Here is a 25646-nt window from a genome sequence, read left to right on the forward strand (position 1 = left end):
GAAGATTTGAACTAAGGTTCAAATCTGCCAAGCTAAAACATTCATGTATATACTATGAAATATAATGCAGCAGTTAAAAAAAAAAGTATAAGTAGGTCAATAAAAATTAACATGGAAAAATGTCCCAGACATATTTGAGATAGAAGACCAATTTCCAATAACATACAGAGTAGAATGAATTTCATCGATTGAAAAACAAATCTTACAAGGAACACTTTCCAACTCATTCTATGAGGTTAGTATTATTACCCTGTGTTTCAGTCACATATTAAGAAATCTAACGTGGGGAATTAGCTCACACAGTTGTGGGAACTGCCTCCACAAGTCGGAAATCCTCGGGGCAACCGTCAGGAAGGGCAGGCCGGAACTCTTCTGCTCTCTTCAGGGAAGCCTCAGCTCTACTGCCAAAAAGCCTTAACTGATTGAATCAGCTTTACTCAAATTATCTAGAATAATCCCTTCTACTTAAAGTCAACTGATACAAAGTTTAATTCCATCTAAAAAATGCCAGGAGCACCTACTGTTGGAATGAATAATGGGGTCAGTAGCCTAGCCAAGTTGCCAAAAAAACTCACCATCACAATTACCAAAACCAGAGATATTGCCCAAAAGAAAATGATAGTTTACCATCACTTATGCATATGGAGAAAAAAACTTTAACAAAACACTAGCAATCCAAAATCCAGCAACATATTAAAAAGGATTATATACCATAACCAAGTGAGCTTTATTCCAGAAATGTGTGACTGATTCAAAATATGAAAAATCACGGAATATATCATATGAATAGAATAAAGCACAAAAACCATGTGATCATCTCAACAAAGAAAAATCTGTTTTTCTATAAAGAGTTACCATGACTCAGTAATCAGTCTCTTTGATATTACACCCAAGAAAACCAAAAATTTATGTCCACATAAACACTTGTTCATAGCAGGACTACTCATAATAGCCAAAAAATGCAAACAACCCAAACGTTCATCAACTGGTAAATGGATAAACAAAGCATGGTGTATCCACACAATAGAATATTATTTAGTCACCAAAAAAGAAAAAAAAAAAAACCGATTCATGCTTAACATGGATGAATACTGAAAACATGCTAAATGAAAGAAGCCAGACACAAAAAGGTCATATATTGTATGATTCCATTCATATGAAATTTCCAGTATAGGCAAATCCATACACACAGAAAGCAAATTAATGGTTGGGAGAGACTGAGGTATCTGTACAATTGCTAGAGTCTCCTAACTGGTACAAGTTTTGTTAGGGAAAAACAAACAAACAAACAAATAAAAAACTTCTTGAATCTCACATCCCTCTATCGCAACCATCCTACTTTCCATTTTCTTTTACAGCAAAACTCTCCTAAAGAGTTCTCTGAATTTGCTGTTTGTATGTTAGTGATTATTCTCCCTTCATTCTCTCTTGAATTTATTCCAATCAGGCATCCCCATCCAACCCCTACAGACATCTCTCCCGTCAGTTACAAATTAATGTTCTTAACAAGGCAAAAATCTAATGGCCAATTCCCAATTCCCAATCTTACTTACGTGATTTATCAGGGGCTTTTGAAGTAGCAGAAACTCTCTCCACCTTGACAAACTTTCTTCTTTTGACTTCTAGGATACCATCCCTTCCTGGGTTTCCCTCTAAGTCAATGGCTGCTCTTTCAAAGATCTCTTGGATTGTTCCTTCCCTTTCCCACTACCCCTCCCTGATCTTGGGCTTTTTGAATCCCTCCCAGCTAAATCCCTACACCTTTATCTCCTTTACCTACACCCTAATCCAGGTATTCCAATCTCAAGGTTCTTAACACAACTCAGGTGGAGATTATGTCATGATTTTTATTAATATCTCCAGACCTAAATCGAATTCCAAATTCACCTTTCTGCTTAGATGTTTAATAGGTATTTAAGTGAGACCCCATCTCTACTAAAAATAGAAAGAAGTGATTTGGACAGCTAAAAATATATATACAAAAAAAAAATTAGCTGGGAATAGTGGCACATGCCTGTAGTCCCAGAACTTGGGAGGCTGAGGCAGGAGGATCGCTTAAGCCCAGGAGTTTGAGGTTGCTGTGAGCTAGGCTGACGCCACGGCACTCACTCTAGCCCGGGCAACAGAGCAAGACTGTCTCAAAAAAAAAAAAAAAAAAGTGTACCGAGTGGAGAGGCAGCCATTGTACCAATCATTTAGTAACTTTCTAGGTACTGTATCAGACACTCTCTCAACACGCACACTGATAACAGACTGTGCTGATACCAGTGGTTCTCAACCATTGTTGCACATTAGAATCCACTACGGAGCCCAGGACACACCTGAGAACAATTTAATCAGGACATGGAGGGAGGCAGGGAGGGAGAGAAGGCTTGGCCCAAGCATTAGTGTTTAAAGCACCTCAGGTGAGCACACCTTCCCTCTCTGGATTAAATCACTGATAGGTGTTGAGCATGATGATACCATCAGTACACACTTCTTGCTAAGTATCAATCTGGCTCTAATAAAGGATCTAGGCCTGTTTACAAAAAAAGAAACAAGTAGATGTGAAACCGTTTGCTACGCTTTGCATCTGGTGCACCAAGTAAGTCAACACTGGAGATCAAGGTCATCCTCTCTTACCTTGAGCAAACAAACAAACAAACAAAAAGTAGCGCTGGGCGTAGAGCCCCCTGTGGGAAGAAGTTTTGGAGAATCAAGAACGGTGTGTCTTTTTCACACCGTTTAGATTATTGGACAATGGAAATAAAGCCAAAAGATTTAGAATTTTTGGATTCCGGGGCGGTAACATTGATGTGAAATCCTTAGACAATTTTTGCTTTCAGAAAAGCAGCTCGTTTGTTATTTGCCTCCATAATGCAATTATTTTAATGGCTCAGAACCTATGCTGATGAATTGATTGATTGATTAATTTATTTTCTGAGACAGGGTCTTGCTCTGTCACCCAGGCTAGAGTGCAGTGGTGTCATCATGGCTCACTGCCACTTCAAACTCCTGGGCTTCAGGGATCCTCCTGTCTCAGCCTCCCAAGTGGCTGGGACTGCAGGCGCGCCACCATGCCTGGGTAATTTTTCTATTGGTTTGTGGAGACGGGGCCGTGCTGTTGCTCAGGCTGCTCTTGAACCCCTGGCTTCAAGCAATCCTCCCACCTCGGGCCTCCCAGAGGGATCGCATTACAGGCGTGAGCCACCGCGCCCAGCTCTAAGGGGTTAAGTGAACCTTGAAGCCTCCAAAGTCCACAGACGACAGGGAGCCGGAAGGAAGGTGGCACGATGGCGGATGTGCTGGCTCTCCACGAGGCCGGGGGTGAGGATTTCGCCACGGATGAGGATGCGGACGAGAGGATTCACAAGCTGAAAGAAAAAGCGAAAACTCGGAAGGGTGGAGGCTTTGGCTCCCAAGAGGGGTCGCGAGCGCGGATGCGGGAGCATTATGACAGCGTGGAGCAGGACGGTCATGAACCCGGACCACAGCGCTCCGTCGAAGGCTGGATTCTCTTTGTCACCGGAGTCCACGAGGAAGCCACTGAAGACGACGCCCACGACAAATTCGCAGAATACGGGGAAGTAAAAAACGTCCACCTCAACCCGGACAGGAGAACCGGATACCTGCAGGGCTACGCGCTACTGGAGAACGAAACATGCCGGGAGGCCCAGGCTGCCGTGGAGGGACTCAGTGGCCAGGATTTGATGGGACAGCCCATCGGTGTTGACTGGTGTTTTGCTCGGGGTCCACCCAAGGGCAAGAGGAGAGGTGGCCGAAGACGCAGCAGGAGTCCAGACCCGAGACGTCGCTGCCCGGTCCTCTTGTCCCGGTGTTCCCCCCAAGATTCCTGTTGGCCAGGCCACTTTGGAGAAATGGGGGTGGGGTGGAACTTGCTGGGTTTCTAGCGACTCTCTCACCCTACCTGCTTAGTGTTTGAAGTATCAATAAATGTTCCATTTCTGTTTTCTGTTCCATTTCTGTTGTACTGATTTAAAAAACGCTGTTTGTGGAATTACTCATTTTTTATAAAAACATATGAATTCAATAAATATTCATTCACTCACAACCTATCCAGTAGATATCAAATACGTATATGAGCAACTTAGAAGAATATAAGTCAAAATGTTAAAAGAGTTTCTTTTTTCTTGGCTAATAGAAGTGGCAACAAGTATTTCTTTCTAATGTTTTTGATTGTCTATATTTCTTACATTTTCTATTTCTGGTGTGAACCACTGCACCCAGCCCTTATGCTGATGTACATTCTGGTTAATTCTCAGAATTCAAGAAAATGAACAGAGTTAATTGTATATTCTTGGAGGAGGTAAGAGATATATGTTAATTGAAAAGGTGTTAAATTCATGATAATTCCAGACTTGTCCTCAATATATATTAATGCTAATAGGCAAAGATACTGATTTCTATTATGTGCCTTATCCTAAAGATTCTTATTCAGTAAATATGGGGTGAGTTTTGGGGGATTTCTATGTGTTTTTTTATTTGAAACAGAGTCTCGCTCTGTTGCCTGGGCTAGAGTGCTGTGGCATCAGCCTAACTCACAGCAACCTCAAACTCCTGGGCTCAAGTGATCCTCCTGCCTCAGCCTCCCAAGTAGATGGGACTACAGGCAGGTGCCACCACCCTAATTTTGGCTAATTTGTTCTATTTTTAGTAGAGACAGGGTCTCTTTCTTGCTAAGGCTAGTCTAGAACTCTTGTCCACATGCGATCCTCATACTTCGGCCTTCCAGAGTGGTGGGATTACAGGGCTGAGCCACCACGCCTGGCCTGGAATTCTATGTTTTTAAAATCTCCTTACAACAGAGAAAAATTATAAAACATTAAGAAACAGTATTTTACTCCATATGCTGTGTTTATATAATTAAGTGCCAAATAAGAACTCATTCTTAGGATATAACTGTGAGAAAATTTGACACCTAGAATAAAAGGAGGAAAAGTAAATGCCTATTCTATGGAGAAGGGGCATTGAGAACTGGGATTATCCAGAGGGAATTTGTTATGGTAATAGAAACAAATTCACACGTGCCATTGGTTTGAAAGAACAATCCCCTAAGAACCCATCCAATGTCTCATAATAGAAAGACTGTGGACCAGGCCTGGTGGCTCATGCCTGTAATCCCAGCGGTTTGGGAGGCCGAGGTGGGAGGATTTTCTTGAGGGCAAGAGTTCAAGACCAGCCTGGGCAACTTAGTGAGAACCTGTCTCTATAAAAAATAAGAAAAATTAGCTGGGTGTGGTGGTGTGCTCCTGTCCTCCCAACTACTCGGGAGGCTGCAGTGAGCTGTAATGATGCCACTGCACTCTAGCCTGGGCAACAGAAGGAGACCCTGTCTCAAAATCAAACAAACAAAAAACCCGTGGGAATTAAACCACATTTATTGTCTCTGAGTTTCTCCTAGACAACTTTGGTAGCTCCAAATGTTCTCTGATCTCTGGAAAATGACTCAACAGTAATTTTGAAATAATTACCATATTAATAATCACTAACATTGAGTAATTAGTATGCACTGACATCATAGTTAATATAGTTTGGATTCAACATACCCCTTGGTAAGTGCTAACATTATCCTCCTTTTACACATTAATAAACTGGAACTCAGAAAAGTTGAATAACTTGTTCAAAGTCACGTAGCAAGTGAGGGAGCTGGGCTCAGCACAAGATGTCTGATTTCAATGCTTACATTTTGAAAGCCCATACTGTGTTGCCTCCTAGGCTGGCAAGAGATATTTTCAGCTTTGGGATAGGGGAAAATGGGAAGTTTGAGACATACATGTGAAACTTCCAGGAAAAAGAAAGAATCAGTTTATCTAGAGGAATAAAAATGTCAATAGCAGCATTACAATTATACATTAAAGAAATATTTACATGAGGACTTTTGTTTTTTTTTTTTGAGACAGGGTCTCACTCTGTTCCCCGACTAGGGTGCAGTGGCATCATCATAGCACACTACAACCTCCAACTCCTTGGCTCAAGCTATTCTGTCACAGCCTCCCCAGTAGCTGGGACACAAGCTCGAGCCATCGGGCCTGGCTAATTTGTTTTATTTTTCGTAGAGATGGAGGTTCTCACTAAGTTGCTCGGGCTGGTCTTGAACTCTTGGCCTCCAATTATCTTCCCACCCTGGCCTCCAAAAGTGCTAGAATTACAGGTGTGAGCTATGATGCCTTGCCCAGGACTTTTCTTTAAATGGGAGTTCAGTTGTTTAGTCTTGTTCTAGCTAGTGATGAGTTGTCTTACAGAAACACAAACTGTCTTTATTCTGTGTACTTTTCTGTGTGGTTGAACGTTTTATAATAGGTACATTTTACTGAAGCATTTCATATTAAGAAAAACATACTGATTTTTTTTTTTTAATTTCAATTCTGGGCAGAGCATTAAGGTTTGGATTGTAGTCAATATGTTTAGCGGTTTCTTTCTTTCAAAATTGAAGGTTTCTGGAGAAAATAATTAATTTTGACCAATAACTGCATCATGAAGAGTTTTGAGAATCTCTAAAAATTTTTTTTATTCTTTTGTCCTCTTTCAGAGCTTTTCACAAGTCCGTCAGAGTGGCTGGATGCTCCCAGCTGTAAATGGGGACAGAGTGTCTTAAAAAGCAGTGCCAGGGGAGGAAGTCTCTGGGCCACCCACCCTCAGCATGGCCCTAAGGCTCGCACCGTCCTCGTGACACAAAATGGAAGGCATAAGTTTATTCTCAGAAACATCAGCTAGTTCCAAATTTTTGCTGCTTATCATCTTTTCACAATCTTGCATGATAATTACAAATATTCCTTATTTTTTAAAGACTTTATGTCAATAATAAATTTAACTTGATATTTTAATAGTGGGGGAGAAGTGTTATACTTGTCTATTTTCTTCCTCACCAGATACCATATTTTAATAATGATTAGTAAATCCTTGGCTTTCAAACTCCTTGTTTTTAATTACGTGGGTTTTTCTTTCTTTCTGTAATAATTTCACTTTTTTGTTTGCTAGTGAGGCAGAATCCGGAGCTGGCGTGCCTGGGTCCTGGTCCCAGCGCTGCTGTGGGACAGCTGTGCTTGCCTTCTGTGGCTCTTGAGTGACAACAGCCCCTCCCCCACGGCTTATTGTAAGGATTGAATGAGTTCACCCGAAGTGCTAAGAAGAGTCCTGGGCACATAATAGCTTTTAGTTAATTGGGAGGATTTTTAAACCACTTAAAATGCCAAACATAGATACTTAATAATCATTAAAATCTGTCTATATTTTGGGCTATTATGTAGCCCCAGTAAACTAAGATTTAAGAGGATCATGCATTCAATACTGCCTGTGTTTGATAAGAACTGTAGGAAATGACACAGCATCAAAGGCACAAGAGAGACTGGCCTTCTGGACAACAGAGAGGATGATGTCAAGCCTTTAGGTAATATTGTGAAACAGATTTTCCTGGAATTTTCCAATAATGTCATCTGAGTGGCATTTAGGGTTGTGATTAGAGTTCTTGTTGGCTCTAGGATCAGACTGCTGGCGTGAAACCCAGGCCCAGCCCCTTTCTAGCTGTGTCTCATGGGCAAAGTTACTTAACCTCTCTGAGCTTCGGCTTCCTCATGTGTAAAGTGAATGAGGTAATAAATAGTTACCTCAGAGGGGTGTTGTGGGGATTTTAAAAATTAACACGTGTAACACTCTTAAATTTGTACCTGGCACAGAATAAGCATACAAGTGTTACCTTTTATTATGATAATGATTTTCTATTTTCTTTTATTTCTTTTCTTTGGATTTTTATTTTTTACTTGGAGTTTACAACTTTATTCAGTCAAGATAGTGAAATCTTTAAAAAATTAAATGCACTACGAGAAACAGTTTTGATTTTAATTAATACAGAAGGTACATAGTATTCCTCTGTATATTTTTCTTTTTGACCCTAATCTTTTTTTTTTTTTTTTTTTTTGAGAAGAGTCTAACTCTGTCACCCTGGGTAGAGTACAGTGGTGCCAGCCTAGCTCACTACAACCTCAAACTCCTGGGCTCGAGCGATTCTCTTGCCTCAGCCTCCCGAGTAGCTGGGACTACAGGCACGTGCCACCACACCCGTCTAATTTTTCTATTTTTAGTAGAGATGGGGTCTTGCTCTTGCTCAGGCTGGTCTCGAACTCCTGACCTCAAGTGATCCTCCCACCTTGGCCTCCCAGAGTGCTAGGATTACAGGCGTGAGCCATCACGCCTGGCCTACCCTCATCTTTTTATGTCAAATAGTCTGCTGCCTCCTCCATTGAGTTAGATTCTAAAATATGTGTTCTGTTTACCTACGTGGTATATCTGCTCAACCCTAACTGGAATTTATTTATAGCTACTCTGAATATGAAATTCCTCATAATCATCACTAACTTCATTTCTTCTTTTTCTCTCCTCTTTTTCATTATACATAAAGTATTATTCTGTGATGAGGGTCAAAAATACTACCAAACTGAAGAGAACAAAGTGGGAATGGAGAAGACAAGGAGATGTGTCAGCAAATCCCTCATGGACACATTCTGGGCAGAATTTAAATAAAGCCAAAATTAAAAAAGAAAAGATATCAATCACTTATTATTCCACCTTTCTTGTATGCAGACAAAACACTGGCTTGAATGAAAAGAGAAAGGAATATGAAGGAAGATTTAGAAGCTGAATTATAGACATTCCGAGAGTTGCTGGGGATAAAAAAAAGTTTATAGTGAGCTCAACATTATATGTCTTGTCAAACATGTTTAGAAAGGGGACTCATTAGAGATAACGTGGGGACATTGCTCTTAATTGTGTCACCATGGCTTTCCCTTTTTGTATAACCCAGTCAATATCACAAAACTACTTATTTTTTTTGTTTGTTTTTGGCTTTTTTCCCCTATATCCTAAGTCATCAAGCAACACAAAACCATTTAGTGCCTCATTTTTTCCCTGACCCAACCTAAATATACCCACATGCCCTCATGCACCTATACTCACGACATTATTAGAAATTGTTTAAATCTCTTCACAGAAAGGCCTGTATTGCCAGAACTACAGCTGCAGTTATCACGTTGTAGTAGACACTACGTATGATTATTTATGTCTCCTTAGTTTTTCCCACAGAGCAGAAACAACTTAAAGACCTTCTTTTCTATTCTGTCAGAGGAATCTCATTTGGAAAGAATTAAGACGACAGCAAGAAGAGCAAGGTGCAGTGGCTCAAGCCTGTAGTCCCAGCTACACAGGAGGCTGGAGAATCACTTGAGGCCAGAGGTTGAGTCCAGCCTGGGAAACATAACCAGACCCTGTCTCTTTAAAAAAAAAAAAAAAAATAGAGCAAATATTTCTTAGAGTACTGTATAATTTACAGAGCATTTTTCATGTATTATCTCATTTGATCATCACTTCAACCCCGGAAAGAAGAAATCATTATTGTTATGAAGAAGTTGAAACTGTGCAATATTGCAAAGTCCATCTACGACTGAATTGCAAAGCTGAGGTCATTTATCACCACTTTCATCACCCAGATACCGGGTCTCCTCAGCGTGAACATTATTACCTAGGAAGTTTTCTAGTGTGTATAATTTCAAATCCTGATTAACAGCACTTACTGGTTCTCACTAAATGAGTATGTTTTTAAAAACAAGTGTGACTGTGTTCATAATACATTTGTCCCTCTTTTTTCATCAATTTTACTTCCAACACTTCTTGACCAGCTGGAATTTTTCAAATGCACTGGGGAGGAGCTATGTTTCCCTTAGTAGCAAATGTTAACACGTGTGAGATAATGTTACAATATAATAGACACTGGTAGGAAAAAGGTGTACAATGCTAATCTTATATTTTTAATTGAAAAAATTTAATTTTTTAGATCCAGGAACAGATTGAAATACAGTGCTAACTTTAGACTTGACTCTGCCTAGGTAAGAATTTTCTAAAACGATCCAAGAAGCCATTAACAGTGGCACCCACTACTGCATCAGTCTGGGATTGGATGGAAGAAGAGGCTTTTCGCTTTTTGTTTTGTGTTCTTTCATATTGTTTGCATTTTAATTTTGTTTAGAGACAAGGTCTTGCTATGTTATCCAGAGTGCAGTGGCTATTCACAGGGGCGACCATAGCAAACTGTAATTCCAAACTCCTAGGCTCAGGCACTCCTCTTGCCTCCCAAGAGGCAAGGGACTACAGGCATGTACCACTGCGACCAGCTGCATGTTACTGTTATAGAATTAATTTTAAGAACATGAAAAGTATTCTCCTACGACAAGATACTAGGGAAAAAAAGATAATACATGGTAGAAGTGCAAAAGTAAATGGCTCTTCTCTTACTTTTCTTTGGACAAGTCCCTGAGCAGCCCCTCCTCTGAGCACCTATTTCAAATCTGGGGATAATCATACAGGGTTAGAGGTTGGCAAGGTAGGCAGGATTGAGAAAGGAAGGAGCAAGAGAAGTGCAGACTGATTATAGAGCTGTGTCCTGGAATCTAAAACCGGTGGGGGATAGAAGTGAAAATAGGGGCTTTACAACAAGAAGGTGAATTGTTCAATTGGTGGGTTAGAGGACTCATGAGATTATGCAAAATTTCCCATGCTTAAAGAGAGCTTTGCACTGTCAGAGGTAACCCTTGTAAAGAGGGGAAAGTTTGTGATGGATTTATCCCTGACGGTATCTAGGAACAATATAGACATTCAGGTATAATTTATTTTTTAAATTGTTTTTAATAGAGACAGGGTCTTTTTTTTTTTTTTTTTTTTTTGAGACAGAGTCTCGCTCTGTTGCCTGGGCTAGAGTGCCATGGCGTCAGCCTAGCTCAGAGCAACCTCAAACTCCTGGGCTCAAGCAATCCTCCTGCCTCAGCCTCCCAAATAGTTGGGACTACAGATGTGTGCCACCATGCCCGGCTAATTTTTTCTATATATTTTTAGTTGTCCAGCTAATTTCTTTCTGTTTTTTTTAGTAGAGATGGCGTCTTGCTCTTGCTCAGGCTGGTCTTGAACTCCTGAGCTCAAACGATCTGCCCGCCTCAGCCTCCCAGAGTGCTAGGATTACAGGCGTGAGCCACTGCGCCCAGCAGAGACAGGGTCTTACTATACTGCCCAGGCTGGAATGCAGTGGCTATTCACAGGTGCAATCATGGCACATTATAGCCTTGAACTCCTTAGCTCAAGCAGTCCTCCTGCCTCAGCCTCCCAAATGGCTGAGACTACAGGTACATATCACTGTACCAGTCCTAATTTGAATCAGCTATTGTCCAAGTGTGATGGGTGGATTTAATCCTGCTATGACCTGGAGAAATGAGAATATTTGTGCATTACAGAATCTAGCTATGGTTGGAAGCATGTCCCAGGGGTTGAGTATAGCTGTGGCTGGCCACAACAAACAGTCTTCTTTGAGTGAAAGAGGTCTTTCCTTTTTGTGTATGTGTTTTTTTAGACTTGGACATTCAAGCAGGGGGATACCAATTTACAGTTCTATCCAAAGTAGGCCAATTTTGGGCCGGGCGCGGTGGCTCACGCCTGTAATCCTAGCACTCTGGGAGGCCGAGGCTGGTGGATCGCTCAAGGTCAGCAGTTCGAGACCAGCCTGAGAAAGAGTGAGACCCTGTCTCTACTAAAAATAGAAAGAAATTATCTGGCCAACTAAAATATATGTAAAAAAAATTAGCCGGGCATGGTGGTGCATGCCTGTAGTCCCAGCTACTCTGGAGGCTGAGGCGGTAGGATTGCTTAAGCCCGGGAGTTTGAGGTTGCTGTGAGCTAGGCTGACGCCACAGCACTCTAGCCCGGGCAACAAAGCGAGACTCTATCTCAAAAAAACAAAAAAAACAAAAAAACAAAGAAACGAAATCAAAGTAGGCCAATTTCCCTACACATTGATATAATCAATCTTTAATTTTGTTTGCTGATTTGAGCCAGGTACTATGGCTCACGCCTATAACCCTAGCACTTTGGGAGGTGGAGGCAGGAGGATTGCTTGAGGCCAGGAGTTCAAGACCAACCTGAGCAAGAGCAATACCTCAACTCTACAAAAAACAGAAAAATTAGACCGGGCGTGGTGGCTCACGCCTATAATCCTAGCACTTGGGAGGCCGAGGCGGGTGGATTGTTTGAGTTCAGGGGTTCGAGACCAGCCTGAGCAAGAGCGAGACCCCGTCTCTACTAAAAATAGAAAGAAATTATCTGGACAGCTAAAATATATATAGAAAAAATTAGCTGGGCATGGTGGCACATGCCTGTAGTCCCAGCTACTTGGGAGGCTGAGGCAGAAGGATTGCTTAAGCCCAGGAGTTTGAGGTTGCTGTGAGCTAGGCTGATGCCACGGCACTCCAGCCCAGGCAACAGAGCGAGACTCTGTCTCCAAAAAAAAGAAAAAAAAAAAAAACACAGAAAAATTAGCCTGGCATTGTGGTGCACGTCTTTAGTCCCAGCTGCTTGGGAGGCTGAGGCAGGAGGATCCCTTGAGCCCAGGATATGAGGTTGCAGTGAGCTATGATGACACCATGGCACTCTAGCTTGGGCCACAGAGCAAGACCCTGTTTCAAAAAAAAAAAAAAAAAGTATTTGCTGATTTTTTGTTTTTTTTTTTTTTTTTGAGACGGAGTCTCCCAGCACACTAGGATTACAGGTGAGAGCCACCTCGCCTGGGCAATGCTGATTTTATAGAAGAAAAATTAGATTGCATCATTTGAGTCAACGTGTATTAAATTAATTTTAGTTATTCTAGGTGGTAAGTAATATTTTAATCATGAGCCAATTTAGTGGTGGAGGTATACAACACACAACAAAAGAGAAAGCATGGGGGTGGGAGAGTTTAAGAAAGTAAGATGACAGCTGCCTTAGAGCTTTGTCAGGGAAAGGTTGACTGAAGTCTTGGCTTTTAAGCCATGTTTCAGACATGACACAGCAACGTATAAGGAATACAGTAACAGTGATATACAAAGTGAAGAAAAGTAGAGACAAAAAGAAATTTACAAAACAGAATAGGGTAACATCAACCAAAATATTAGAAACTGACCAGTTTTACCTCCACTGGTACCAATCTGCCATCTGCTGCTAATCCTTCCAAAGTGAGTGTGACTTTCTTTTTAGCAGAAACCTTGATTCCTCAGTGAGCATAGATTTTCCAGTCAGACGAGTACAGCCAACTCAGGTGTGTCTTTGAAGTGATGTTTCAGTATGCAAAAAATGCACACTCACCATGGGGCCACGCACACCACAGAAGATACAAAACAGATTTGCTGGCATATTCTTTCACATATGTCACTGTTTGGAAAATAGAAGGAAAGTAAAATATACTTTAAGAGTATTTTGCTGTGGAAAAATACTTGAGAAGAAGCTACTGAGGAAAAATTGCTAAGAGCAAACTGGTGGAAAAGATCCTTATATTTTCCAGATGTACGTCTTTCTGTCTCTCCAAAAGGTATGGAAGAGATAGGAGCCAAAGCAAAAAATCAGTGTCAGGAGGCAAGCTTCTGAGAAAGCCCTACAGGCACGATTCTGCTTCCTAGTGGACAATGTAGGAGCCTTCTCGGCTCTCACAGAAAAACTATGTATGCATTTTTTAGTGTATGCAAGAAGCAAACCTAATGTTAACAATCCTATGTACTCATTTGCACACAATTAGAGAGAGGGAATTCAAAGTTTTAGAAGTGTGGCAGATCTTATGAAAACTTTTTCAGGTGTTCATTACAGGTTTTTTTCTTTTTTCTTTTCTCATTTCCTCTTAATGGGCACAAAAGTATAACCTTAGTGTTCATTTTAGGTGAATATTATAGGAATAAGCCTAAATATATTGTACTTAGATACAAATTTGAATTTTTGTTTTGGAGTTTTATCAGAGGATCCCAAAATTGTAAACAGGAAGGGTTAGATGCTGTATGTAGGACATCTAAGAGATTATGAAAGAAGTTTTGTTGTTATTAGCTTCTCATCTCCATGAAATGTCTATAAAAGGCAAGGAGAATGATCAAGAAAAGTAATAGAATTCCTTCAGAGAGAGTTGATGGGGGGCTATGCTTTCCTACCCAGGCCTCACATACCAGCCTCACACTCAGATGGAAGAAGGGATGGCCACTTTATTATTAATCCCAGCCAAGAGAAGAGAATTTTACGGAATCACTCCTAGAGCTTGACTTTTGTGCTTAGGGATACACAGGACCTGGCAATAACAGAAAGGTGAGAGGCATTTGGGATCTGTACATGGTGGCTAAATGTGGACAGAAGGTCTCTGCATGTCATGGCTTTGCTGGCAGGCTGCTCAGGTGCAGGTAAGTCAGGAATGTGACCATTTGATAGGGGCTGAATTTGAGCAGTCATTTAGCAGGGGTAGTGGTTGGGATTGATAATAAATTTGCAAGAGACCTTAGGTTTTTTTTTAGGTTTGGGGTGTTCTAGAGAACAGAGGCTTTTTTCCAGGCTTTGCTTTAGAAACAGATATCCAAAATAAAATTATAATAGACCAATGCCTTCCTAAAAATACTGCGTTTCTGACCAATTCATGGCTGGAGTGGGATTAGAACTGCAGTAGTACCATTCAGGGACAAAAATAGGAAGAAAAAAATTGGAAAGATTTTCTAAAATTATTATACACAAAATATGTAAAGCCTGAGCATGAAAATAAAAAAAATTATTTCTTCCTCTGGCAAATATTTAGAGAAGTGGACATAATTTAGCTACTTTATCTCAAAAAGGTTTTCCATCCTGGACATTCAGTATCATCAGTCCTGAAAGGGAGGCTATTTTTCATGCATATCAGGCTGGGAAGGTACATATCATCTCAGAATTTTAAGATGCATTTCCAGTGATATTTTTGCAATTGCTTTTGATTATAGTAGGGAGCTACTCTCCATGGATGAACAGTCTATTATATGAAGAATATGTTAAATCCTAGACAAAGAACTCTTGACTATCCTAACATGAAGCCACAGGTTTAAAGAGCAGTGCCTTAAAAGCCCAAACTCTGACGTCCAGAATCTTTGGAAACACAAGTAGACAACATATTCAGGCGCCATCCCTTCTCCAGGCCTGCTCACCTCCTTGCTCTCTGGCAATGTCATCCATCTATGGTGCATGGTCAGATTGGGGAATCAAACCATTTCACATATTTCATCCCCTACTAATTAAGCTAAAATTTGTCTATTGACAAATTTGTAAATGTCAGTAGAAATTCTGGACTCTCAAAAGTTACTTAATGGTGGAAAAAGTGATGAATCATCATTTCCACTTTTACCTGTGGCCAATGGCTTCCATTTTTCTTTTTCTTATTTTTTTTTTTTTTTTTTTGAGACAGAGTCTCACTTTGTTGCCCGGGCTAGAGTGAGTGCCATGGCGTCAGCCTAGCTCACAGCAACCTCAAACTCCTGGGCTCAAGCGATCCTACTGCCTCAGCCTCCCGAGTAGCTGGGACTACAGGCACGCGCCACCATGCCTGGCTAATTTTTTCTATATATATTTTAGTTGTCCATATAATTTCTTTCTATTTTTAGTAGAGACGGGGTCCCGCTCTTGCTCAGGCTGGTCTCGAACTCCTGACCTTGAGTGATCCACCCGCCTCGGCCTCCCAGAGTGCTAGGATTACAGGTGTGAGCCACGGCACCCCGCCCCATTTTTCTTTTTCTTCTTCTTTTTTTTTTTTTTTTTTGAGACTGAGTCTTGCTTTGTTGCCTGGGCTAGAGTGACCATTTTTCTTTCTTTCTTTTTTTTTTTTTTTTTCCTACCTGGGCAGTTATTTTCTTCAAATTATAATTTCAAGCCAAATAATTGTCCCTCCTTCCAGCTCCTAATGCAGCTGATAAAAACCAAGCCATTGTGCCTGAAGTATGAAAGTTGACCAGAGAAGCCTGACACTCCCAGGCACCCTAGGGGCACAGTTAAATCATAGAGCTGAGGTCTGCAACAAACCAATGTTTATTTTTTTTCCTGAATTTATATGGAGGGGGAGCATCAGGCAGTTTGGAGCAGAGAACATGAGTGTTCTCCTGTATGAATTTATTTTAAAATATCCTATTGTTATTTTCCATGGAAATTTTGGAGGTTGTCTTATACCTCTTGTGTACAGACACAGAGTAAACTCAGCTTTACTTAATGGCTTGCCATACCCAAGATTGTATTTAGAAAGTGAGGCACACATTTTTCTCTATTCTCATATCTCTTAAAATAGAACATTCTCTCACATTCCCAAATCTTGGACTCTGAGGCAGAGTCAAGATGCAAGGCCCCCTTCGCTCACATTATATTCTCTTATTTGGACTCCAAACTCCTCCTTCTCTACCCGTCTAAGGCTCTCTGAAGTATATACAGTGGAGAAGAGCAGTAGGGCAAAGCTAGTTCTGTCTAATTACAATTCCTTTAAAATATTTTCTATCTGAAACCAGACTGCACCATGTGGACTTAGAAGTCCAGAATGTGGGCATTTTTATTCTCTGGTTTTGCCATGCCTGAACTAGGAGAAAGGCTCTCTGCAGGGCCCCCTAGGGAGGGGACACAAACATTAATTCTTTGCACATCATCATACCTCAGTGGGGCTAATGATGGCAATTCTCTAGTTTCTAGCTTCATGCATGGTGGTTCTACCAATGGAAATAGAAAATTTTGCAGGAGAAACAGATGGGTATGTGGATTAGTTTCAGACACGAGTTTGCAAATACAGATGCAGGCAGATCACTGACAGTTGGAGATGGATAACAAACTTGGGAGTCATCAACATAATGCTGCATGACTAGTCTGATTGAGAAACATCCAAAGAGTTGCCAGATTTGACAAGACCAGTTTTGAGAGGATGCGTCTTTGGAGAACAGTCACAGTAAAGGGAAACAATGTATCTCACTATATGAACATGATCACTGGCAACTTTAATGTAAACGTTTTCTGTGGTGTTGAGGAAAAATGGAGAAAGAAATACAGATAATCCTTTTCAGGAGTTTGAATGGAAAGAGGAGGGCAGAGACAGGTTAGACTTTTGTTGTTTTGTTGTTGTTGTTTTGTTAGAACAGATTTGAGCAAGTTTATAGACTAAGAGGGCAAGGAAGTAAAAATCTCTGCATCAGGCAGAAGAGAAAGAGTTAAAGGCTCAGGTGAATAATTGGCCTTAAACTGAAGAAAGAAAAGGAAGAAGGGGGAGGGGGGTGACAAAGAGTCCCTCAGCCTCCATATCAGACCCCAGTGGGTGGGGATGTGAGTGGACAAAGGAACCTGGTGAGAAGGGGCAGGTGACTGAGGACAAACACACACACGATGGTCTGTTTTCTCAGTGACTTAGGACAAGACATCAACTTATAAAAAGGGGGCCAGGGTCCCATAGAAAATATGAGGATTAATGAATACAAACAATATTAATTAATGTTTATTTTATTTATTTATTTATTTAGAGACAAAGTCTCGTTCTGTCGCCAGGGCTAGCGTGCAGTGGCGTCATCACAGGTCACTGCAGCCTCGAACTCCTGGGCTCAAGTGATCCTGTCTCAGCCTCCCCAGTAGCTGGGATTACAGGCATGAGCCACCACACTCAGATAATTTTTCTATTTTTTTTTTTTTTTTTTGGTAGAGACAGGGTCTTGCTATTGCCCAGGCTGATTTCTAACTCCTGACCATCCTCCTGCCCCGGCCTCCCAAAATGCTAGGATTACAGGCATGAGCCACCACACCTGGCCATAAAAATCTTTAAAACGTAGTTTTTATTAAATCGTGACAGGAAATATATTAATATCCCAATCGTCAATCCGAGGTAAGCCAAATAATATTTATTGAATATATACTATTTAATAATATGCTATTAAGAGATAAGGGTATTAAATTATTTTATCTAATGCTTAACACAATCCTATGAGATAGAAACTATTCCAGTCCTCATTTTATGAATGAGGAAGCTGAAGTTTAGAACAGATCAGTAACTCAGTTAACTGGCAAAGCCTGCAGAGCAAGAAAGGCTGACTCCAAATCCCACAGGTGAGAGGGATGTCATCCAGGAAAACAAAAAGGACTGTCCCCAGGGGATCTGAAAATCATCGTGTGTGGTATTTCTGTCCCGATCTACCTGGCAGCTCAGGAATGCTACCCATCTGTATTTGGTATGTCAACAGGAGGTTCTGTATTTCCAGAGTGAAAAAGAACAGCAGGACAGGTGAGTGATGAAAAGAAGGTGCCTCTGAACCTTTCCAGCCACAAGGGAAATGCTGCCTCTCTGAACTGAACTCTCTGTGAACGCATTTGTTCAAATCTGCTTTGAATAATTTGTCAAATCTGCTTAACAACAGCCTGTTTGAGGGATGGGCACAAAGGGGAGGTGGCACAGACATCTTTTTAATACATTTTTCTTCTTACAAATGCCCCGCAGAACTATTCAATTGGAGAGGAACAGGAAAATAGGGAATTATTGGAATGGCAAACCCTACATCCTCTGGCGATGTATTCTATCCCCTGCTCCACCCACCCCCCAAGTGGTTCGCAAACTTTAGCATGCATAATAATCCCCAGGAAGGCTTGCTGAAAGGAGCTTCCTGGGTCTCCCTCCCAGGGTTTCAGTTTCAGTAATTCAGAGGTGGGGCTCAAACATTTGCATGTGTGTGTAGGGGTGGAGAGGTGTGATACCTTTTCTCCCCATCATAAACAGTCACAGTGGACTATAACAAAAGGCAGGTTAGCAAGAAAAAGGCATAACAAATTTGTTTGATCAAAGTTCTATGTGACACAGGAGCCTTCAGAAATGAAGACCCAAAGACTCAGAAAAACTATCTATTTTTATGTTTAGGTCAGCGAAGAACGGGCAGTTGTATAGAAATGGGATTGGACAAAAAGATCTAAAGGTAATAGACTGAATCGGGAAACCCAGCAAAGCCTGTCTTGGGCAAGAAGGGAGGGTGAGAGGCAGGAGGACAGAACATCAGAGAGACTTTGCTGCTTTGCGAAAGGGCCAAACCTTGGGGATCATTTTCTGAGCCCCACGGTCTCATAAGGTCCCACGTGATGCCAACGCTGCCTGTCCAGGGACCACACTTTGAGAATCACCGCTCCATCTTGCTTCATCGTATCACATGCCACCATCTGGAGTTTTATGAAATGATGGACTTGGCTTAGATTAGAACTGGGCTGCCTATTGTTTTGTTTTACTAGGACATTGTCATTAAGCCTTGGTAAACAAGCCAATGTCTTCACTACAAGGGACCACCCAGAGTTTCCTTCAGAGAAGAAAGAACCAAAACTTACAACTTCCAGAGCAATAGCAGCAGAAACTAACAGGAATAACATGGAGAGCTGAGAACTGTGCTCATCTGAATTTTAACCAATTGAAAGAGGCAGGTTTTTACTCCAGTATTCTCCTCATCAGAGCAGTAATGTCATCAGGAGTCACCAAGAGCTCCCGTTCAGGATTTTTCCACAGGATATGTTTCGGGAAAGTCAGCACTTTGTACAAGTCCACAGGGAAAGATTTCAGAGGAATGCCCCATAGACAGAAATTTTTTTCAAGCATTCTGTCAGCAACTCAAACTTTGGTAAAATTCAAATAATAGTGATAATGTATTTTCATACATACTTGAGAAAATGTCCTGGTCTTCCAGATGAAATATAAGTTCCCAGAGATCCATTTTGCATAAAGGCACTCCAGTATTTTTTATTTTTATATCAAAGACTCTTTAAAAATATATATATATTTTCTTTTTTGGAGACAGTCTCACTCTGTCACCTGGACTGGAGTGCAGTGGCATCATCATAGCTTACTGCAGCCTCAAACTCCCAGGCTCAAGTGATCTCTTCCTCAGGCTGGTCTTGAACTCCTGGCCTCAAGACATCCTCCCACCTCAGCCTCCCAGAGTGCTAGGATAACAGGCATGGGTCACCGTTCACAGCCTAAATATTGTTTTTTAATGAGGATGTAAATTTTGCCATAGAGGGTAAGCTAATGTCTGAAATTAACAACAACGGAAAAGAGGAATAGGCTTTCCAAAAACACACCTGTGCTGGAATCAGAAATTGTTTCTTGAGAAAAATCCCCTATTATCTGATGAAAGACATTGTGCTATCATCTGATGCCAAATATGCTCTTCTTTTTAAAACCCTAGAGACAAGTGTAATGTTCCTTTTGACCCTGGGACTCACCTTCTGGGGAAGCACTTAATCTTCTGTTTCTGTCTTAAGCATAAATGGAAACCTGAGGTAAGACTCTAGTCCTACAAATGCCCAGGCAGTTTCATTTTTAACTTTATGTCTCCCTTGATGCCTGTAAACAGGTATTTGGTAACATAAACATTACATCATATATTTTATAGCTAAAAAGACTGGAAGGAAACACAAGATATTCAGGATGGTTCTTTCTGAGTAATTGGATTGCAGGTGATTTTTATTTTTAAAAAATTTTTTATATTATTTAAATTCTCCATGGTGAAAATATAATACTTTTAAAGTTAAGAGAAAATATTGTTTGTTTTCATTTAAAGGCTCATGATGACTTATTGTTAGACTTTAGTGCTACCACTTGTGAAGAATATTTACTGAAATCTGGGAAGGCCTTTTGCACAAGGAATATAAACATTGGCACATTGTTGGCATATGTCAGTACAGTTAAAGAAACCCGCATCACTTTCCCTTGATTGCTAAATCACCTTGCTATCCTTGCGCCCCCTGCCAAGGAACATATGTTTGTGTACTTCATCTAATGTACTGCCAAGATTGCTCTGAACCTACAGCCATTTAGAATTCAGGACTAAAAGAGCCTAAGAAATATTAAAACCACAACAGCAAACAGGCAAATAAACAACAACAAACTCTTGATCACAAATAACATTTATACACAATTCAAGAGGCCAAATGGGGCAGGTATTTTCAGTCATCACTGAGCTTCCTTCTGCACCCAGCCTGTGTGTGGTACGGTGCAAAGCTAATCCTCACTCCCAAGTAGCAGATGGGGCAACTGAGACATGAAAGCAAAACCAGGTCAGCTGGACAGATTAAAACTACTAAATATGCGCCTTTGGCTTGGAGGCTAACACATGCCCAACTCTACTGAGTCAGACCTGAAAGAATTTCTCACTCCCCTGCAGTTTGACTTTGCAGGCACACAGGGAGGGATATTTTGTGAGTAGCACAGGTGAGCTAGAAGCCTATTAGAAAGCAACGCTCAGGCCCAGAGAGAACTCTTCAGGGAAGCCTACCCTTGTCTAACTCTCAAGACTCTTGTTTATTCAGGCTATTTTTTATGCACTCACCAAAAAAGTAGAAAATTTGTTTTTAATCAAGAGTTTTTAACTGTTTACAAGCAGGAAAGAAGTCAGCAGAGAGGCTTAGCAATCTGAATTTATACACACACACAGAGTAAAAAAAGAGACGTTCCCAGGACAATCTCCTCCACCCATCCCCACGTACACATCCTTAGGTGGGTGCTATGGTTGTAGAAGGAAAATAAAATAAATGCTATTCCCTAGAGGAAAATCACTCCCTCTATAGATTTTATTGTTGCCAGTTTAGCTGATGAAAGTATACTTGTTTGGTTTAGAGGAAAAATATAAGGTATTTCTCTAAAAACTTAAGGACACATCATGCACAGTGTCAATAAATTCATTATTAGTAAGTATATTTTCAATATGATTAGAGAAATGTCCTCACCTGACAGATACAGATGCCTAACTTATGTAAATAAAATGCACAGTAAATAAAATGTGTGTGGTCCCAACACAAAGAAATGATAAATGTTTGAGATGTTGCATATGCTAATTACCTTGATCTGATCACTCTAAATTATATGTATCAAAGCATTACTATATACCCTATGAATACGTGCAGTTATTATCTGTCAATTAAAAAATGGTTAGGATGGTAAATTTTGTTTATTTTATCACAATTTAAAAAATTGTAAAAAAAAACATAGTACCTATATAATTGTATGCCTTTGTATTCCTGATAAGAGAGAACTTCTATTTTGAAGAAGTATTCAAAGAATTGAATTTTACAAAAAGAGCTTATAACTTTATGTATCTGATGCTAAGAAGAATTTTCCACGACCACTTTTCAAACTTTATTTTTCTTTCATTCTCACATCCTTCTGGTGCTGCATACTATAAGATACATTGATATTTGTTTCTTTGTAAAAATATTTTAATAGATTTGGGGGTACAAGTTGAATTTCATTACACGTATATATTGTATAATGGTAGTCTGAGCTTTTAGTGTACCCATCACCTGAATAGTGTGCATTGTACCCCTGAGGTAGTTTTTTATCCCCCCCATCTGTGAGTCACCAATGCCCACTATACCACTCTGTGTCCTTGCATGGCCAGAGTTTAGCTCCCGCTTCTAAGTGAGAACATGTGGCGTTTCTTTTTCTGTTCCTGAGTTACTTCACTTGGGATAATGGCCTCCAGTTCCATCCAAGTTGCTGCAAAAGATATTATTTCATTCATTCTATGAATGAAAAGCTTTGTGATAGGCAATATTATGATCACTAACAAATGTGGAAACTTTCTTGATAAGCTCAGAAAGCTAGTAAGTGCAAGAATTGGACCCAGATCTGTCTAACCATTATGCTATACTATTAGTCCCTGAATAAATCTTCAGAAACATTTTTGGAAGTTGAGACTAGATCTTGCCTAGTCAAGGAATGTACCTGATGCCAGATAAGATATCAGCATCCCATAGTATATATAGTCCACATTTTCTTTATCCACTCATCGACTGATAGGCACTTAGGTTGATTCCATATCTTTGTGTTTGTGAACTGTGCTGCAATCAACATGAGTGCAGGTGTCTTTTTGATGTAATGATTTCTTTTCCTTTGGGCAGATACCCAGTAGTGGGATTGCTGGATCGAATGGTAAGCCTATTTTTAGTTCTTTGAGAAATCTCTATACTGCTTTCCATAGAGGTGGTAGTAATTTATTATACATTTTTACCGACAGTATATGAGCTTTCCCTTTTTACCACATCTGTATCAACATCTGTTGTTTTTTGACTTTTTAATAATGGCCATTCTAATTGGAGTAAGATGGGACACACTGATATTATGTTTCAATTTCTGGCCCAGTGCCTTTGCATCTTGATGCTGGTTGTCGGTACAGTAAGCAGGAGGAGTATCCCTCCAAGTCATCCCACTCCAGAAGGACAGAACTAACTATACACAGAAGAAACTACCAACCACATAAACAGATCCCACTAAACCAAACCAAATGTATCTCCAACTCATCTTACCCTTGATTCAGCCTCCAAAATACTTATAGTCATTCCAATACCATCTGACACAAGGGGAAATTTTTGTCTTTCTAATATGGAAACTTTCAAATTACACAAAAGTAGATGGACTAGTATAGTAAATTCCCATGAACTCATCACCCAGCTTCAATAATTATTGATTGACGGCCAATCTTGTTTCCACTATACTCAATCTTCTTGTATTACCTTTTTTTTTTTTTTTTTTTTTTTTTTTTTTGAGACAGAGTCTTGCTTTGTTGCCCAGGCTAGAGTGAGTGCCGTGGCATCAGCTTAGCTCACAGCAACCTCAGACTCCTTGGCTTAAGCGATCCTCCTGCCTCAGCCTCCCAAGTAGCTGGGACTACAGGCATGCGCCACTATGCCTGGCTAATTTTTCTACATATATTTTTAGTTGTCCATATAATTTCTTTCTATTTTTAGTAGAGACGGGGTCTCGCTCTTGCTCAGGCTGGTCTCGAACTCCTGACCTTGAGCGATCCACCCGCCTCGGCCTCCCAGAGTGCTAGGATTACAGGCGTGAGCCACCGCGCCCAGCCTTATTACCTTTTTTTTTGAGACAGGGTCTCACTCTGTTGCCCAGGCTAGAGTACAGTGCAATGGTGTCATCCTAACTCACTGTTACTTCAAACTCTTGGGCTCAAGTGATCCTCTTGCACCAGCCTCCTGAGTATTTGGGACTACAGGCACACAACACCATGCCTGGCTAATTTTTAAATTTTTTTGTGGAGACAGGATCTCACTATGTTGCCCAGGCTGGTCTTGAACTCCTGGCCTCAAGTGATCCTCCTACCTTGGCCTCCCACAGTGCTATGATTTCAGGTGTGAGCCACTGAACCTGGCCTCTCCAATACCATTTTGTCTTCAGTTTCTCACCTCTTTGTATAGTTAAATTCATACCAATGTGCTGGTATTACAGGCATGAGCCACTGCATCTGGCCCCCCTGAGAGGACAACAGTACAGGATGTCAGGAAAGCGGTCAGCTGCCCTGCCAGAAGGGAAGTACTAGGGATTTCAAAAGTGGAGGAAGGACTCCCCCATTTGAGGACCCTGTATCTGTCCTCACCATCCCCTAAAAGTGCAGGCCAGGAAGGAAGCAACATCATCAGCTTCCGTTCTGAAATTGTGAGGGAAGATTTTCTACTGGGGGTATGTTTGGAAAGCGGCGGGGAATGGTTGAGTGATAGAGTTCAGTCTCCTAAGAAATCAGGGTAGTTGACAGAGGCAGCCAAAACTGCGGTACAGGACTGAGATGTGAGCAGCGGGGTAGTGAGTGGAGCAGGGCAGTGTGCCTGTGAGCGATGCACATGCAGGCGCTTCCCTGGGAGCTCGCCTAGTTTTCAGTGTCCTATATCTGCTCATAAGAGAGAGAGTAGTAAATATTATAAGCTCAATTCAGCCTTGGAGAGCCATGGGTCAAAAAGCAGAAATGAAAAGAAAAAAAGAGCTTTTATGCACATAAAATTGACACTTTAACAAGTGAAGATGTCTCAGGGAGACCTAGTGACTGACAGTGTCAACCCTGCACATTTTTTAATTTAGCAAGAAGATGGGGGCTGCATTAGTAGTTGTTACTGATAATTCATTCATCAAATGCTTACTGAGTGCTCAGCCCTCTTCTAGGTTCTTGGGATACATTAGTGAAGAAAGCAGACTGAGACCCAGAACCGGAAGAGCTTACCTAGCAGTGAGAAAAGGAAGGTGAAAGGAAGGTGTTTGCAAGACTGGTCACTTTTCTCCAGAATATGAAAAGCATAGGATCACAGTTAACCTTCAGTAATTGGTGAGAAATTTCTAAATAATTTTAAATTTATAAGTGGGAATTTTTTTTCCCTAGACAACCATGAAAACATTTCTCTCTCTGTTCTGTTTGTCCTGCCTATTTCTTTCTTTCTTTTTTTTTTTTTTTTGAGACAGAGTCTCACTCTGTTGCCCAGGCTAGAGTGCCATGACATCAAGCTCACAGCAACCTCAAACTCCTGGGCTTAAGCAATCCTTCTGCCTCAGCCTCCTGAGTAGCTGGGACTACAGGCATAAGCCACCATGCCTGGCTAATTTTTCTATATGCATATTTTTAGCTGTCCATATAATTTCTTTCTATTTTTAGTAGGGACGGGGTCTTGCACTTGCTCAGGGTGGTCTCAAACTCCTGACCTTGAGCGATCCTCCCGCCTCGGCCTCCCAGAGTGCTAGGATTACAGGCATGAGCCTCACCAGGCCTGGCCGCTTTTCATCTTTTAATTTGTGCAATATCGTTACTGAAAGTTCAATACTTGCCCCCACAGCCAAATGAAGAAGGACAAGTGGTTTGACAAGAAGGAAAGAGAAGTTTGTTAATTTGCAGGCAAATGGGGAAAATGGAAGACTCTTGTTCTTAAACAAACAAACAAACAAAATACATTATCCTATATATAAGCAGAAATACAGCACTTTTAAAAGGAGTTTTCAGCTTCAGGTTATTGCTGTTTAACCATAGCGTCTCTGGTGAAGATAATTAATCCCC

General features: G+C 40.8%; 1 pseudogene; it reads left to right on the forward strand.

The window, feature by feature from the left end:
• Nucleotides 1-3272: 3272 nt before the first annotated feature.
• LOC138396802 (RNA-binding protein 8A pseudogene) lies at nucleotides 3273-3890 on the forward strand (annotated as a pseudogene).
• Nucleotides 3891-25646: the final 21756 nt, after the last annotated feature.

Source organism: Eulemur rufifrons, chromosome 16 (assembly GCF_041146395.1).
Source record: "Eulemur rufifrons isolate Redbay chromosome 16, OSU_ERuf_1, whole genome shotgun sequence".
Taxonomy (NCBI): domain Eukaryota; kingdom Metazoa; phylum Chordata; class Mammalia; order Primates; family Lemuridae; genus Eulemur; species Eulemur rufifrons.